Source organism: Rutidosis leptorrhynchoides, chromosome 1 (assembly GCF_046630445.1).
Source record: "Rutidosis leptorrhynchoides isolate AG116_Rl617_1_P2 chromosome 1, CSIRO_AGI_Rlap_v1, whole genome shotgun sequence".
Lineage (NCBI taxonomy): Eukaryota > Viridiplantae > Streptophyta > Magnoliopsida > Asterales > Asteraceae > Rutidosis > Rutidosis leptorrhynchoides.
The window spans coordinates 518,064,870-518,073,091 of record NC_092333.1 but is presented as its reverse complement, the minus strand read 5'-3'; positions in this window follow the sequence as shown (position 1 = coordinate 518,073,091).

Genomic DNA, 8,222 nt, shown 5'->3' with positions numbered 1-8,222 from the left:
AACGGAGTTATCGCTCGAAGTCGACATCTGCAAACAGTAAAACCGCAAACCACATACCAAAAGATATAAATGCTAATGATATAACTCATACGAAATGAAATGCATAATAATGCTATAGCAAAAGGGTCGGGCTGTAGACTAGACTCTAATGCACCCTAAGTACCACGGGTTGACCACATTAAGACCACCTAGTTTCCTACAACCTGGCTCTGATACCAACTGTGATGGCCCCGTCAAAACACTGAACGGCTCTGTCACTTGGTCCCACAGCTTGATCGAACTTAAATGAATTTAATAAACGACATTGCATTCTTTTATTTCAAAAGTTTCCCAAAAAGGGAAGCATACCAAAATATGTAGTTAAAAGTAACCCAACATATTAATAATCCAAAGTTGACACAAAACATTGTCAACAACCCACAAGTATTAATTATTCAAAAACCGAATGCAAGCCAAAGTTTCATAAATTGTTTCATAAAAATCTGCCCAAATGCATGCAGACTCTTCTAAACACAGCGGAAGCATCACATAAACTCAAGTACCTGTGAAAACATGCGAGTAAACTGTCAACACAAAGGTTGAGTGAATTATAGGTTTAAATAATTGAATAAACTTTAGGCCACAAGATTTAAAAATGTTAGAAAACATTAAACATTATTCCATTATCAATAAGCCACCTGGTAACCACTTAACCCTTTATTTACCCTTGCCAAACACAATAAAAATATACACTGGACAGTGTATCTACAACAAAATACGAAGTACTAAACATTTTGATTATAAATTGATAGCGCGACTAGCTCGAAATGGGGTTGTCAAACCCGATAGATCTATCCGTAGGATTCGCGTTCACCGGTAGAAACCAATGATTACAGTTACCAGACTAGGGAATATTTTTGTCCAACTCACAATGAATAATTTAAATTTAATTGTCACTTGTGTCTAAACGTAAAATAAAATGCATGTAATCACATCCCAAAAATATACTTTGAAAAGTATGTAAAAACGGGACTATAACTCACCTTAATAGTAATGAAGTAACCAACACAATTAAGTGAACAGCAAATGCAGTACAGTGATCAGGAATGATCACAACGCCGACCTATAAATAAAGCAGGTCGATATAAATAACTAACTTAGGTCAAGTCTTAGTATGATAGCTATTGTACATGTTGCAAATAGACATAGAACAGTACTCAATATGCATTGGTTTGAACGGAACAGCTTACGGACACACACTTTCTATTTTTAGAGAGTTTCTATTTTTAGCAGGTTTCCATTTTTGGAATGTTTCTATTTTTAGCAGGTTTCCATTTTTGGAAAGTTTCTATTTTTGGAAAGTTTCTATTTTTGGAAAGTTTCTATTTTTGGAAAGTTTCTATTTTTGGAAAGTTTCCAAATTTAGAAAGTTGCTATTTTAGGAAAGTTTATAAGTTAGGAAAGTTTTCTTAATTAGAAAGTCAACAAAAGTCAACTGAAAGTCAAAGTCAACATAAAGTCAACTCAAAAGTCAACCTTGGTCAAACATGGTCAACGTAAATTTTAAAAGTGTAAGTTATAATAATAATAATATAAGTTATAACGTTTATTAAAGTTAAATATGTCTAATTATGTCATAACATAAGTTTAATTAAATTAAAATGAATTATTAAAGTTAATATACGTTTAAATAATATAATTAATATAACATAAGTAATTAATTAATTAATTAAATATTAGTCATAATATAAATATTATTAATTAATAATAAATTTTAAATCATATCATAAGTATTATTAGTTAATAATGAATTATTAATCATATCATAAGTTTCTAATTATAACTATTAAATCATAAGTATTTAATAATTAAATTATAATTAAATAATAACTAAGCCTTATAATAATTAAATAATTAATTAATCCTTATTATAAGTCTTATTATAATAATCTCATAATATAAGTTTAATACTTATCATAAGTATTTTTCCATTAATAATGAAGTATTATTAATCATATGTTTAATTAAAATGTTAATTAAATCATACATATTAATCAAATGATATAATAAATATATATCATAAGTTGTAAATAATAATAATTACTTTTTTATCATAAGTAATTAAATGATAATGAAATCCATTATTTGTATCATAAGTTTCATAATTAGTCAAAAGTTTTAAATCAAAAGTTCATCGGGTCGTATCCTGAGCCCCGGGTGTCGGTTTTCGGCGAGCCTTACATATATCTCCGCCTAAGAAAACCACCCGACACTTTGGTACACTCAAGAACACCCCAAGAACAGTCCACAAGTCTTGATTTACAGCCATTACACTACTTGGAACTTCAATTCACTCAAAAACGTGTTTTAGACGTAACGGGTGATTCGTGGCTCGGATTGAGATGACCCGAACTTGAAAGTTCGTCCCACCATCAGTCCTAACACACTAACACACTCTAAAGTCACCAAATAGGGTCACAAAGTCGGACCAAACCTGGTTCATACCAAAATCACATATCAATCTTAACAAAATACCACTTTGATCATATCTAGGGCTCCGGAAATCGAAACGACATGAATCCGGAGTCTAAAATTAATGTATTGATGAGAGGAACTCATTTATATACTTTATTTTATGATCAACATCAGTTACAATATCAGAAACACACGAAAAAGCTGCTGTCCCAATTTTATCAAACCGAAAAATATGCAATCGAGCAATTCTACGCATACAATCAACATTACAACAACTAATAATCATCATACTAATAATATAAACATAAAATACAGAAAAATAAATAAAAATTAAAAGTTCTAGGGTTAGGGTTTATACCCTAATCAAGAAACAATTAGTATAATCGCGTAGAGAACGGAACGAGGAATCCGATTGTATGAACGATCTCTAGATCCAAGCTTGAAAAATTGATGAAGATGATGATGTTTGGTGGTGTTGGTCGTCACCCAAAAAGAGAAGGAAGGGAGGAAGGAGAGCAAAAGTGGTAATTAGGTTTAGATTAAAATTGTGTAATGTGTAAATGAGATGGAAAATAAAAAAAAATGGGGAGTATACTCCCTCCCCTTATGGTCAGCCGAATGGGGGGTCATGGGGTGGGCCCATGGCCTAATCTTACTAAAAGTGTAATTGCTTGTGGCCCGAAAGCCCGAACGAATCCCGAAACGCGAAAACGCACTTACGCGATTAAAAATCCTGAAAGATAACAAACGCACGACAAAAAATAAATATAAATACCCTATATAATAATATGATCTTAAAGTATCATATTTAAAATAATTAGGATTTAAATATCCCAAAAACGTGACCTTCGGTTTGAAAACCGAAAAGATTCGCCGGACAGAAATCCGCGATACGTAGAAACGTATAATTTAAAATACGAATACAAATATTCACATAACACTTAATAATTAATATATTATTATTAATATAATAATATAGGCCATAGAAATGACATAGCACGAATACCAGTTAACGGTCGTTAAATAATTAACGATAAAAGATAATGGAAAAAGTAGGGTCGTGACAACTATAAACAGACGTATGCTATTTGAGTTTAGTACACGTTGGTTTATGTATATTGTACATGTTGGTTGCATGTATGTTAAAACAGGGGTACTTATTATAACGTTAAAGTTTAGTTATCAGGGTGCTCAATTTCGTAGAATATTTTGATAAACGTTTCTGGATGAAACAACTGAAATCTTGTGATCTACCTTTATATGCAGATTATGCGCAACACTAAACTATGAACTCACCAACCTTTGTGTTGACACTTTTAAGAATGTTTATTCTCAGGTTCCTAGAAGTCTTCCGCTGTTTGCTTATACGTTATACAAGCTATGTGCATGGAGTCATACATGCTTTATTCGAGAAAACTTTGCATTCACAAAATCATCACCATGTATCTTATTTGACTGTATTGTCAACGGAAGTATTGTTAAAAACTATTATATACGGTGATTCTCTATATGTAGAAATCATCAGATGTCAAAAACCTTGGATTTATATATTCATTTAAGGTGTGCCTTTTCAAAAGAATGCAATGTTTACAAAATGTATCATATAGATGTCAAAACCTCACTATGAAATCAATGAATGATGTATTCTTCCAAATGGATTTAGACGGGTCATCACAGTTTTAATCAGAGATTGAGGTCATAGGGAACCAGAATATGCATTAGTGTTTTTAATTGATAATTGTTAGGAGGCATTAGTGAGTCTGGACTATGACCGTATTTGTTTTTACCGAGTTTTGCTTATCATTTCTTGTCAGAAATTACCTGCTTATCATTCCTAAGTCTAGACACGTCTTACTGCATTTACTGCATAGATAGTGTATCGAAAAAATTCATATCTTAGCATATCTGTTACTGTAAACTTTTCCTGACATCTTCTGAAAAAATTCTCTGTATACATATGTAAATTATGTGTTGAAGAATACCAATCTAAGTCTTATAATCTATTATATATCAAAAATCAATTTCCTGATTATACAAGATGGATCCCGCATCTAGTTCAAATTCCTCAGATTCCGACAGCTATTCCAATATGAAATTCGACCTGAGCTCCGAAAACAGCGTAACCGAAATGGATCAACCAATTAGCCATCATCTATTCTGGATGAATTGGGGTTGGGTTCGTAGCTTACTTAATCATTGGAGACAAGAAGAAGGTGATCCCTTCCATCCACCACATTCCCCTCTTGGCGAAGAACCTGAAGCACTTACCGGCGAACCTATTCGTAATACCATTTTCTCTCTCATCTCTAGAGTATCTCATCATGATTATATACTATCTCAAATTCTGGATCTTATTCATCCGCTCGTGCGAACCGCCAATCATCCCGATGTAGTAGAAGAAGTCAACGAGTTTCACGCTCGGGTAGTGGCTTTGGAGAATATGGTGCAAAGATTACAAGCACCAGCAGCATCACCGACATCAACAGTACCACCATCATCAACACCAACAGTACCGTTACCACCATCAACAACATCTACATCCCATGATTCAACATCACAAGATATTCCACGAACATCAACGTCATACGCACCATAGATATCAAGGAGTACCAACAATAATAACCGATGAAGTATTGATTCATAACTTCATTGGAGAAATATTCTACGGCGATTATGTAATATCTAAAGTTTTAGAGATTATATCCTAGTCCTAAACAAAAAACCAAATGAGATTAATATTATGTTAACACATTAAATCCATGATTACATCTAAAGAAAATATATATGTAGGTATATTTTCATAAAGATTGTAATTAAAATTCCTTTTGTACAAACTGTTAATGGTGAGAATATTTTAACGGGTACGTAATACCCGAGAGATATATAAATTTACAATTAATATGTTACATTCTTCGATTCTGATTCAGCAATCATCAACTATACTCACTACTTTCACAACGAGATATATTCTTTCATAGAAATCAAAACAACCATACTCATTCAAATTCAATTACATATTCTGATTTTAACATATTAGAATCCAAGTCAAAATATAACCGATATCATCACTCTCAGATCCCTACACCTTTCAAAGCTATATTTTGACTTCTAAACTGTGCTAGAACATCACTTCTATTCATAAAACCCAGAAAAATATTCGTATCTTTCAAGACTATAAAACATCATATGTATATTGATAATTAAAATCTTCATTCAAACCCTTGGAACTCTTGAAAACACCTCGAATTGATAACTGAAGATTCGGTTATGATAACTTTGAATGCTGATGAAGCAGCAAAACTGTAAATGGTCTTAATGGCCAAAAGTTTGATAATAAAGAGTGGTGTGTTGAAAAAGCTCAGATTTGGAACTGAAAAATGGATTGAGCAAACTATGAAGGAGACTATTGACAAATCACAAAGACTAAATCTGCCTTCAAAGAATCCAAATGATTCAGTGTCTGGTGAAGCCTTTAGCGAATACCTTGCTCCTGACTCTAAACCTTTATGGACAAATCTTCTTCATCATCCTTCGATATTAGAAATTCTAAGATATTATCGTATCTTTCATTATAAATATCCTCGATATTTCTGAAGATATTTTTATAACTATCCTTATCTGAAATCATTTATCTCTTTGCGATATCTGCGTTACATCATAAAGGAAACTATTTTAGTTTCTAAATTCTGAAAAATTCGAATTTAAATATGAATATTTTGAAGTAGTGCTGGGAACTGAAGCATGAGTTAGTATAATATAATGACATTTGATCAACGTGATTATATTACAGTAAGTCATGCTGAGTTTCTAATGGAACGTGATAAAGGTTCACAGATCATACCCTCATCATAAATCATGTTACGTAACTCTTTCATTCTATTTAACCTCTAAACTATCAAGAGAAAATATTTTTCTTGATGATTCAGTCTTTTCCGGATATTCTGGTAAATTGACAAATCAAATCGTGCTATTACCTTTCCTTTCTGCTTTGTATATTATGATCATTCGAAACTCCATACCTACGAATTCTGGACCATTACTTGCGAAGAGAAAACAAAAGCATTAAGCTCCGAAATAGAAATGGGAGTATAAATTGCAGCAAAAAGGAGAGAGCATTAACTGTGGATGTCAACGATTATAGAAAGACAGAATCGAAAACATCGAAATATAAGGGAATGTATAAAACCCAACAACAACCCAGAAATTTACAAACCGTATATATTGATGCATATATCAATATAAAGACAGGGGAGAACTAAAAACACTATAAAACCAAGAGTATAGTAGAAGTAAATAGATTCTTCCTGCAAGAGATGAAAAAAGAATGACAGATATGAAAGTTAGGAGTATATCAAGAAGCAAAACTGGATGGAGCATATTGACGAATGCTTTTAAATATGAATTGAGGGAGAAAGAATAGAAAGTATGAGCTGTGGAAAATAAGGAAATGAAGAGGGTGGATTTATAGTGAAATATCCGACAGAGTAATCAAAACATATTATCGCATTTAACCAAAGCGGATCCTAATTTCCTTAATTACCGAAAAATCAAATCTTATTACAAAGATTTTCTCTAAATCCCTTGAACTCCGGAAATCAACCTTATCTACGTCAAAAGATATGACGAAACTTTATTTTCTCATTTCACTCTTTTATGATAACTTCACTCATACTCTTCACATAAATGAATTTTTTTATCCAAATTACTCGTTGATGATAAAACTCTAATTTTCAGCTTGTATGCATCATGAAAACATACTTATTGTCAGCCATGATCATCCCAATCAAATTTCGGGACGAAATTTCTTTAACGGGTAGGTACTGTGACAACCCAGAAATTTTTGATCAAATTTAAAATTTAATCTTTATATGTTTCCGACATGATAAGCAAAGTCTGTAATGTTGAAATCTCAAAAATTTGGAACTGTGTTCATGTATTCATTTACCCTTCGACTGCTCTCGATGATTCATGAAAAATTATATGTAAATAGATATGTATAAATATATACACGTGTGATTATTAAATTGAGAAATATTAATAAAACATTTAACGGTTTGGTTGATATGAAAATAAGTTATGAAATTATTATATAACTTGAAAACGTTAACAAAGTATTTGATGAATAATACTTTACATAAACGCATTAGTTTCCATATATGCTTATCGACAAAATTAAAAGATAATATCAAATGATTGAATTATCATATACATTGTGATATGATTACGAGTCTCTGTTGAGAGGTCCACTTTGAATTAGGAAACCTTTCTTTTTTTAACGATATTCGGTATAAATGGTAAAGTGATCTTTTAGTAAAGACAAAGTGTCAAGTAGCGAGAGCTAGACAGATTGGTGGAAATTCCTGTTGATTTTCAATACATGCCTTACAATAATTGCCTCGTGACTTTTGATAAGATAAACTATTTAACTTTCATATTATTTAATGTAAAGTAAAATTGGCGAATATAGATAACTTAGAAAATGAATATCGATAAGTTAAGTAATCGATAGTAACACTTGTTTATTGATTCGATTGATTTATAGATATGTTAATTAGAACGTTTGAGAAGTTAAATTAAACGTTGGCGCATAAATGAATCATATCAAATTATGTACTAGAGCGTAAAACGTAAAGTGATATAATAATATCTAACTTTTAAACGATTTTAAATATATTATACTTTGAAATATAATTAGTTTTTGAAAAACTAAATATTATATTAGCAAATAAATATTTCTAAAATATATAAGTTCATATTTTTAAATGATA